Source organism: Cibotium barometz, chromosome 21 (genome assembly GCF_041138505.1).
Source record: "Cibotium barometz isolate CiBa-2024 chromosome 21, ASM4113850v1, whole genome shotgun sequence".
Taxonomy (NCBI): Eukaryota; Viridiplantae; Streptophyta; class Polypodiopsida; order Cyatheales; family Cibotiaceae; genus Cibotium; species Cibotium barometz.
Window position 1 is genome coordinate 49,850,520 of NC_141066.1, and position 11,136 is coordinate 49,861,655.

Sequence of the window (11,136 nt, forward strand, 5' to 3'; positions counted from 1 at the left end):
TCCAAAACAAACTTCTTTATATCTCTCCACATGCCTTTCCAATAAAAGCTTTTTCTCACTTTGTCAAATGTCTTGAGTACACCAAGATGACCCGAAAGCGGTGAAGAATGCATCTCGTGAAGCACCTTGAGAATGTAAGATGAGGTAGGAGCCAAATACACCTTATCCTTGTGCCATAAGAGACCATTCCGAAGCTTATAATGAGGAAATTCTTCACCATCTCCTTACTGTAATTTTCTGTAAATATGGACAGCACTCTCATTGACAAGATACTCCTCTTGAATCCCTTTGATTCATTCACTATACACTTCCATAATTGATGTCATAGTGCAAACCCACATTCTAGACAATGCATCCGCTACTACATTGTATTTCCTTGGAGTGTAGCGCAAACTCTTTGGCACTTGGAAAATGTCATCATAATCCTTGAGAAGAGCTGCCATTTGTTTGTCTATGTGCTGTCCATTACCATCCATCCCCTCTTAAGTGACATGTGCTGTCCATTACCATCCATCCCCTCTTAGGTGACATGCAACACATAGATTGTGCCAAATGCCTTGAGTTCCTTCTTGAGACACTTTGGATTGATTAAAGAAATCCCTTTTGGTGCATTTCCAGCCAATACCACTTGTTGTCCATCATGTGAAAAGCTCATAACACCTTGTTGTTGGAGGTTCATGTGGAAATTGTTGAAATATACAAGTGAATAGGGTGTGTGCGGGAACAAGCCCTTGGCTAGAGAGGCTGTAAAAGAGAATATGTAAATGTGAGAGAACCTGTGAAAAGGTGAGAAGAATCTACTGGGAGAGAATAAAGGGTAGCATGAGGAGATTTAGGAGGTGCGGAGATATTCTGGGAGAGGTGGAGAGAATCAAGCAAAAGAGGTGGAGAGAATCAAGGAGAAATCAGTGGGATTAGATGCTTGGATGTAAACTCTATAAATTGAGGCATTGGCCTAATGAGAATTTGCTAGTTTTTGATTATCCATGCCTACATTAAGCTATCAGCAGTTAATTGCTCATCATGTCTTAATTATCATCTAATCTCTTTGTTAATGATGTTGATTCTAGCATTTGATCCACCATAGCTCATCACATTGCTGTAATTTTAACATGGTATCAAAGCTTAGCCTAGAATCCATCAAGTTTATGAGCCCATTATCTAACTAATTAGGATTAGTAGATGATTGAGAAATAATCACTTTTTTAGCTATTTTCAACTAGGCCTCTGTACCCCCAGCTAGTGGAGGGGCTTGATCTCCCTCGAGGAGCAACATTAGGGCAAGCTCTTCTGGGTATACATAGCTACTTCATTGGTGCTCCAGCCAAACAAATCAGCATAGCAAACCGCCTACGGAAGCTCACGTTTTTCGCTAATATGCAAGTGCCTTTTTGAGGAAAAATGACATATCTTCTTCTCCAATTGTAATGGGTCTAATTCCTCTCGGTTCTATGGGTTTTCAAGGGTGCTCTACAAGCTGGTGAAGTCAGAATTTGATTTGATCAAGTCTACAGTGAGATCCAAGCTCTTCATCAAATCTGCAGGTGACTTTGGCAAAACAGAGATTAAGCATTCAATATTTGGTCAAATCTTGTGTTTCTTGGCTTAATCCTCTACTAGACTAATTACTATTGATGGCCTTGAAAGCATTTGAGCTCATTTGAACTCTAAGGCATCAAATCTGGGCTCCCCGCATACTTTGTTTTTTGCACACAAAACAGAGAATTAATTTGCTAATCAGTGATTAATCAATGCTAATCACTATTTTTTGGTGCAATTGAGGCTTCAAATTAACCATTAGGTATCTAACACAGATCCCTATAACTTCAAATTATTGCAGTTCGGAGATGGTTTGATACTCCAACCATTCCGTATAAATTGGTTACCCTTGATTTAATGTAATTTCTGGTGATTTTATGCTGATAAATCTGTTGTAATCATCTCTTAAACACCAGATTGAGTTGTAAAAGGGTAGACACTGCCCTTGAATCTTGAAATTCAATCAAGAGGTAAGGCCCCCTTCACATCATCAGTACAACACAAGAGATAGCCAAATTTAATGGTGGGGAGGAGCAGTTTTACACATGGCAGACAAAAACCATGTATCTGCTCATGAGGAAAAATCTATGGGGGCTAGTTGAGGGAAGAGATGAATGCCCAGAGATGAGAGGGAAAAATGAGTGGAAGAGTAGGAATGAAAAAGCATTGGGATACAATGGGCAAAAGATGCATGGGATGAACTCAATAAATTATTTGGCACACAAGCTAAAAATTGAAAGATAAATCTGTTAATGCAATTCTACAAATTGGATAAGAAGGAAATTGAACCTTTAATCACACACTTGAAAAAATATAAAAGCATTAAGCAACAACTGGCAGATATTGGCAAAAAGGTACAAGATGATGAGGCACTAGCAGTGCTTCTGAAGAGTGTGGATAAAGGTGAATATGAAAACTAGCAGTGCTTCTGAAGAGTGTGGATAAAGGTGAATATGAAAATATTGTAGCAACACTAAAGAATGTACTTGAATTGAAGCTACACGAGATATAAGGAGCTCTACTAGAGCAAGAGAGCAGAGGCAAAGAGAAGAAATGGCTCGACTCAACAGCAGGAGAAGAAAAAGCATTCTTCACCCGAGGAGGATTCTCTCGAGGATGAGGACAAGGAAGAAGCAGAGTAGGAGGAAGGACCTTCATTTACCACAACTGTGGAAAGCCAGGACACATGTCAAGAGGCTGCTACAGCAAACCCAGTGGAGAAGGAACGACATCAGCAAACTTCATGGAGGCTCCTAAGGAAGTGGAGTCGGCTCGGATCATCTTTTCTGAGAGAGAGAGAGAAACCCCAGAACCCAATGTAACCTGCCCCAACAGAGTAAAACCACCTCTGAGCCACCGATGATGTAGGCCATGTGGTAGATGTATGTGTGAGCACTTTAGTCAAGGTCACGGGCACTTGTATTAGCCTTGGACACATAGAGAGAGAGTGTGTGTCAAGGACTATGAGTTTAGGGACTTGAGGCACTGGTCACGGACTATCAAGTAAGAGGAAAACTTGGTATAGGGTCTAGGTGTGCTAGGAGTATTCACTTGAGGGGTGGTGTTGAAATATACAAGTGAATAGGGTGTGTGCGGGAACAAGCCCTTGGCTAGAGGCTATAAAAGAGAATCTATAAATGTCAGAGAACCTGTGAAAAAGTGAGAAGAATCTACTGAGAGAGAATAAAGGGTAGCATGAGGAGATTTAGGAGGTGTGGAGATATTCTGGGAGAGGTGGAGAGAATCAAGCAAAAGAGGTGGAGAGAATCAAGGAGAAATCAGTGGGATTAGATGCTTGGATGTAAACTCTATTAATTGAGGCATTGGCCTAATGAGAATTTTGCTGGTTTTGGATTATCCATGCTTACATTAAGCTATCAATCAATTGCTCACTAATCACGTCTTAATTATCATCTAATCTCTTTGTTAATGATGTTGATTCTAGCATTTGATCCACCATAGCTCATCACATTGCTGTAATTTTAACAGAAATCACCAAGAGAAGCTAACCAATCACATCCCATAATCACATCAATGGAAGGGCTCAACAAGGCCAAGTTGAGCCCTTCCATTGGTGAGGCATGACTCATTCATTACAACCAAAGAGCATGGACTCATGCTTTTCAATCAAATTCCAAGAATCTTTCCTCCATCCAACAAAACCACTCAACTCCAATCACCACAACAATGGCAAGCCATAGATTCATCATAAGGGCATGAATGCTTGCCTTGATCATCAAACTCTTCAAAAAGGCATCCCACATGTGGCTCAATGGCAAATGAGAGCCCTAGAATTTCAGCCCATCAAAAGCTATCAGGGTGTGCAAATCTTTCATCATTCTTCTATGGATCGTCTTCACATGATATCCATCATAGGATGCATATGGGGCATGATTACATAATCCGTATAAGTGTTCTCATCTTAAAAATCATAATCTTTTAAGCTATCACTTTGCTTAGGCATAATCCATAATGAATGAAAAGCATAACCATTCATAATAAGCATAACCATTCATAATAAGCATAATCGATTCATAAATTCACCCTTTTCTTATTACCCAATGGCAAAGAAAATAAACAAACATGTATATGAGGTTAACTTACCTTCATTCTTGATCTAACCTAGCCAATAACATTTTCATAATATGCTTTTCAATCAACAATTATAGTCCATAAACATGGAACACCGTATAACAAGATATCGATCCTTATAAATCATCTTATATGCAAACAAGCATCAACTATCACTCCCATTCTTCAACCCCTAATAGCTGTTGGGGGACTAAATCTTAACACACATAGTTCCTCAGTTCATTACAAGCATATAACCTTGAGATCCTTGAACATTAAGTGATAAGGTTGATCCCAAAGCATGCACATACATAGTACATACACACCACTTAGTGAAATGGATATTCTCAATATATATATTTATCTACAACTCATGTAATCTAATGACAAATCCATTAGAGTTCCCACTAGCAGAAGTGCGCATGTGTGGAATGGCCATATGCTAGGGGGGAAGGGCGTTGTCTCCACTCTTTTCTACGTGGGGAGAGATGTGACTCCGTGCACTAGTCAGCGAGGTTGCTTCTGTCCATGTACTTGAGGAAGAGGTCGAAGAGATGGAGACGTTCTAGAGAGAAATGAAATGAAATTTTATTATTGTCTTTGAAGGACCATAACGGGTCCATGAGACACATGTCAAACATACATGAATACATAAGTCGATGAGAGAGAGAGAGAGAGAGAGAGAGAGAGAGAGAGAGAGAGCGTCTACTAAAGACCCAATGGGCCTATGAGACCAAAGTGATACAATAATGTCCATGGCATATCTCATCATGGAATGGAAAATAAAACAGAAAGAAAACATAAACATAGCTATCTCACTAGAGTGATACAAAACTATCCATGGAAACTCATCATAGAATACTAAGACAATAGAAACATGAGAGCAACATTAGCTCCGACCAGATGGTATACCACTCTCCAACATTAGCTCCGACTAGATGGTATACCACTCTCCAAAATATCAAGCATGGGGCTAATGAGTATGGCCGAGAGGTCTCCTTCAGCTATGTCACATGGAAAGGTAGCTCGATGGCGGTGGAGCATGTCTTGGATCTGGAGCTGATGAGGTGATCATTGTTAGCGAGACAGGGGGGGCCGAGGGCGTTGGGAATGCTGGAGTGCAGAGGCTCGGTTCAAGGTTACTCCTCTCGGGTGAGGTAGGTCTAGAGCAGCTCGTGGAGGGTCCACAAGATCCACTATGTCGGGTCCTCCACCTCCTGGGTCCGGAAGAAACTGGTGATGGTTGCCTAGCGAGGGAGGGGCAGGGTGGCTGGGGTCGAAGCTCTCTCAAGAAGGTGTCCCTGTGTCTGCGGGGCCGGCGGCGGAGGTCAAGCAAGAAGAGGCCTAGGCAACGCTAGTCCTGGAAGTTAATGATCCTGGATAGTGGACGAAATCCCTCACGAAATAGATAGTGAAACCTCCCATGGATAATGCTCCTCCATCTCAACCTCTTGTGGCATAATCGTTAGATCCTCTCCTCTTTGGGTCTCCGTATGAGCTTCCCGGCTCTGAAGATGCACTCAGCTCTACCTGTCTCCACTTTGAGGCGCGGTGGGATGAAACTTGTATCTAGCCAATCGCAATCTACATGACATGGACATGTCAACACTCAAGTAGCCCGGCTGCTGGATGAATCCATCATCAGTGAGTGTGAGGAAGTGATCTCTGTAGAAGTACATCTTCATGGGGGAGCTCCGGAGGTGTGATCCATGTGCAATGGGTGTAGAGGGTGTAGAGGCTGAGAAGATCTAACCGGATAACCCGGTTGGTATCCTCGTGAGACAGCTAGAGAAAAGGGGAGTCCAAACTCTATTGAAAGGGGGGGGTAGTGATCCATGCGGAGCCCATATACTGAGAACCAAGTGGAAACTAGTGCATACCAGACTCCAGAGTGGCCCTCAAGTGCTAGCTGTCTTGAGGACTCTAGGGCAAGCCTCAGGTACCTGTGGGGATCCATGTGACTGATGCGATGGAGGTATCTGACTGTCTGGAAGAGTGCATCCACTACCATCAGGGCTGCAGCAAACTCTGCCTGGATAATCTAGTGTGGGACTGATGGTTTGCTGCGGATCATACGGGAGAACATCATGACCTGGGGCCTCTCAACTCGCTGCTGCCAATCCTCATCGGATAAATCTGGCCCCCAGAAGGCTGCTCCATACATCAAGGCTGGTGTGACGAGGGTGTCAAAAAGCCACCCCTTTGTCCTGGGCTCCTAGAAATAAGCCTGAAAGCACTGTCACTCAAGTAAGCTCAAGGTTAAGGGAGAGGTCCCGCTGAGCGCAAAAGTCATGTAAGGCATCTAACTGTCTCTGAAGCCCCCCGGCTAAGTTTGAGACGAGGACAATGTCATCTACATAAAGTAGTATGGGGATCAATATGCCTGCCCAGCCCCGCCTAATCCATCAATGAAGCTCGAGATCTCATCAATGTAGAGGCCGAAAAGAGTGGGTGATAGAAGGCAGCCCTATTTCACCCTAATAGTGTTGGAAATGTCATGTGATGTACCTCCTAGGGATCTCACTCGTCTAGTGATGGACTCATAGAGGGCGATGATGCTCCAAACCATGTCAGATGGGACTCCGATCTCTTGTGTAGACGGTGTAGGAGGCGCACTCGGGGTACAGAATCAAAAGTTTTGCGAAAATCCACAAAGCAACAGTAAATCTTGTGATGTCGTGCTCTACCCTCCTCGATGATGGCACAGAGGGTGAAGATGTGGTCAAGGGTAGAATAGCTCCTTTGAAAGCCAACCTGTCCTGATGAGGCTTTGCATCCCTGGCTCTTTGCAAATGAACTGAGCTCCGCCTCTAGCATTGATCCATAGAGTAATTATTAGGATCAATCACGATCGTCCTGTAATTATTGGGATCAAGTGGATCTTCGGATGGGGGTGGTAGTGTTGGTGGACCAAGAGGGTGGAAATCCTTCACAAAGGGCTCTATTGATCATGTAGGCTAGTAGGGGTGCTAGGGTATCATTGGCATGTGAGATGTACTCTCAGCAGCAGTGAGTCCCTCATGATCCTGGGCTTACTCATTGTGTAGTCTACGAATGGCCTTGAGGACCATGCCCTTTGTGAAGGTGGTGGAGGTGGTGGGGTGAGAATCTGGTGGTGGGGTTAGGGGTGGCTGATGGGGGATATGATAGAGGGAGTGTGCATAGGAGTGCCATGTGTCCGGGCAGGTGATAGATGTGGGAGGGTGATGTTCTCGAAGTTTTTTCCAGGCCTCTTTGCAGTTCGGCCCTAAGAAAATTCGGTATAACTCATCCTCTTTCTGAGCATAGAACTCCCGTTTCTTGCGTTGGGTGAGCCGTTGAGAAATCTGTTGCGCTTGGTGCTTCGTGATTTTCCCAATCTGTAACTCATGCTTAAGATGGGAGCGTGTGGCCCGACATTCGTCATCATACCAGCGGTTCTAGGGCATGGAACCACAAGGTGGCTTGGCGGTAGACCGTTGTTGTGTGCAAATGAAAGAAGCGGTGGTAGATGTGTGGAGTATGGTGGTGAGTTGTGATTGAGGGTGGATAGGGGGACAGTAGGTTCCACATCATGGAGTTGGCGGTAGATGTGGTTGGAGTAAACAAGGTCAAGTTCGTGATCAAAAAGGACCTGAGTGGGGTGGTGGTGGAGGGACGGGTGGTGTGCAGGTAAGAGTGAAAGAGAGGTAGGCATGGTCAGCTTCAAAAGGGGGTGGCAGGATGGAGAAGTCGGGAGAAGGTGTGCCAAAGCCGGAGATCCCATAAGGTAGTCCATGGTGCTAGTACCTCCTGAGTGAGGGAAGGAGGTGAGGGCGTTGGAGGAGGGCCATCGGGACATCCCATTATAGATAACAAGACCATGTGCAGCTCCCAACTCTAATAAATATCTCCCATACACTGTGACCTCCTCACGGCCCCGTGATGATCACTACAGCCCTGTGTCATTGATGTCCAGCTCTTGTAGTCTAATAGGGTCGTCTAGATTGAGTAGTGGGACCTGCTGACTTCCCGTCTTGGCATTGAAATCCCCGAGCAGGAGGACTTCCCCCAGCTATGAGAACTCCATGATATCCCCATATAATGGTAAGTACGGTGATTGGCCATGCTGTGCGGCGTAAGGGGAGTGGCGTGGTGCAAAATAACACATAGCAATGTGTAGACTCTACACTGCTAACGCACCCAAAGATACCATGCATCCTCGTCCATTCGGACGATGCTGCGAATCTATTGGAGATGGGATCTAAAAAGGACAGCTCCAGAGCCACGTACTCCTCCTGATGTGCGGGCCTCGCCTCGGAAAGCTGACTCCCACTCATACCCGGCTATGTATGGTAAGCCCCTCTTAGGGCTTTGATGAGTCTTTGTATAAAAAATGACATCCCTACTTGTGAGAATCTCGCTCAAGCCTCCTGGATTCGACCACAGCATGCCATTGTAGTTTCATACTCCTAACCTTAGGTGTTTGGTCTCATAAACCCCGCGTCCTTATTTGGGATGGCGCTCAGTGATAATGACCCCACCATCTCTGTAGATAGCCCACTTGCTTGCTCTGCGGGCCTCATGAACTGTCACCATTGCCTCACGTCGGTGTGCCACTTGTGTTGGAGTGAGATCATCTCCCATGTACACCTATGTGCCCTTGAGGGTAGCCCGCCTGTCTACTAGTGGCATCAGGGAATCTAATGATGAAGGGCTGCTCTCGTGTCATGTATCTGCAAAGGGGAGGGCGATCCCGTCGACTCCTAGCATCTGGCAAAGCGTCATGGCATCCTCCTTGGGGGAAGCCCCCGCCTGTAGCCCTCGCACTCGCACATGGAGGGCCCTATCCTTCTTGTGTTTCTCCTCCTCGTCGAGAGTCTCATGTATGATGGTATGTGGGGGTTTGTGCTTCTTCACCACCTCCACCCAATCTTTCTTAGTGGTCTGTAGTTCTTCCCGTAGCTTATCACTCGCAACTTTCAACTGCTCCAAGTCAGTCCTGAGACCCTCCTGAATATTCAGTTCCCCTTCCTCCACTGTATGGTCCTTGACCACAGCCTTTAGGGCTTCCATTTTTGCCCAAAGTTCCCCTATCATTGGGGCAGCCTCTGGCATTCCTTGTTGTTGCAGAGCTGGGTCTCTTTCAACATTTGAATCACCTCTTTGTGGTGGTCACCTATGTTGCCAATCCTTCAATCTTGTTGTTCTTGCCGTGTATCTCCTTGTGGAGGCCTTCCAATTGTTTCCCTGTCCAGCACCTTATTTTATTCGCCCAATAACTTCTTGGTGTTGTCCTCCACTGTCTTGATGTATGCCTCTAGCTCCTGTAGATTGATTGTGGTTATTTCCCCCTAGTTACTGCCTTGGGAACCTGAGCAAGGGTGGGTGGGTGGGAAAAAGGGACGCCGACAACCTGAACAAAGTACAAAGACACAGAACAGAGCGCAGCTAGGAGAGGGCAAGTGGAGGCGGGTGGGGCACAACCAAAACATGGCGCAGCTAGGAGAGGGCAGGCGGAGGCGAGCAGGGCGCAACCAGAATAGGGCAAGCGACGGGAGGTAGGGCGCCAGCTTGCGGTGCGTGAGAGCAAGGAAAAACAGGGCGCAGCCAGGATAGGGCAGGCGACGGTGGTAGGCAAGGCATAGCCAGAACATGGCAAACGATGGTGAGTAGGGCGCCTGTAAGAGAGAGAGAGAGAGAGAGAGAGAGAGAGAGAGAGAGAGAGAGAGAGAGAGAGAGAGAGAGAGAGAGAGAGAGAGAGAGAGAGAGAGAGAGAGAGAGAGAGAGGGGGGGAAGTGTGACTCCACGCACGAGGTCCATGTACTATTGGAGGAAGACCGTCGCTTGAAAAGGTGCAGTAACATGTGAAAAATTTGAAAGTGGGTGTGCATGAGACACGCGTGTGCGCTTGGATGCACTCGGCCATCTCTATATTATATATATTAATATAAATAAAAAAAATAATTTTTTAATATTATATTCATATAAAGGAAGAGTTTCACAGGGTTGCCACGTGGCAAAAATTTGGAGATTCAGGAAGAGGAGGAGGAGATTGAGGTAGAATTTGAATTTGGAGCTTTCAAGAGACAAGGTTTTTTTTATCGTATAATTTTCTCATGTTTATTGCCCAGTTGTCGCCTTTGCTATCTTGTCTCACATTCTTCTCATCCTCCGACCACACCATTAGGATATAAAACAATATGATAGGCTCACCCCACTTATATAGCCTTAGTCAACATATAAATAACCATTGACTCATAAATAGATAGATAGAAATGCCAGCCCCATCGATTGAATCAATCTCTCTTAGGTCAATCAGGGTCTCTCTAAAAAAATGTATGTTCCTCTCATTTTCTCTCTTCCCATGCATTTGTGATATAACCTAGGGAAGGGCTGTGTGTGTGTGTCTCTCCCTCCCTCCCCCCCCCCCTCTCTCTCTCTCTCTCTCTCTCTCTCTCTTTCTCTCTCGCATTTATGTATGTCAATTTCTTTTTGCACAAGGGCGTCTAGTGAAGGGTGCAGCATTGCACATTTTTCTTCTCTCACACAGGGGTATCTATTGAGGAGGGTTGTATGATCTATCGCCAGGACTCAAGTCTAAGGACAGAAAGGCATTCGTTTGATGGAATTTGAGGACAAGTAGGGGAGGATTTTGTATCCATAGGAATTTTCTTCATGATTTATAAAAAATAGCTATGAACATATAGCTGTAGTCGTTTGGGAGATAATCGTAGAGAAAAATACGGCACCAAAATGTTTTTTTCCTTTGCATTGAATACATGAAGTAAGCACATATGTCTCGCGCATGGATTCTCGTCTCACTCGATTAATTAATGGATTATTGGATTCAGCAAAGGTTTGGAATTAAAACTTTTTTAGCAACAAATCATGGTAGATAATCCATCAGTGAATTGACCCGTGCTTAGCATAACAAATTAAAATACTACCGTCTCTTTCCGGCAGCATGTTTTGGGTGACGTCATTCAATAATTACATTAGGCTTTAGAAAAGCCCAAATTTAAAAAGTCGACAAAATACCAATGAGCGCTAGTTTAACTGTTAGAG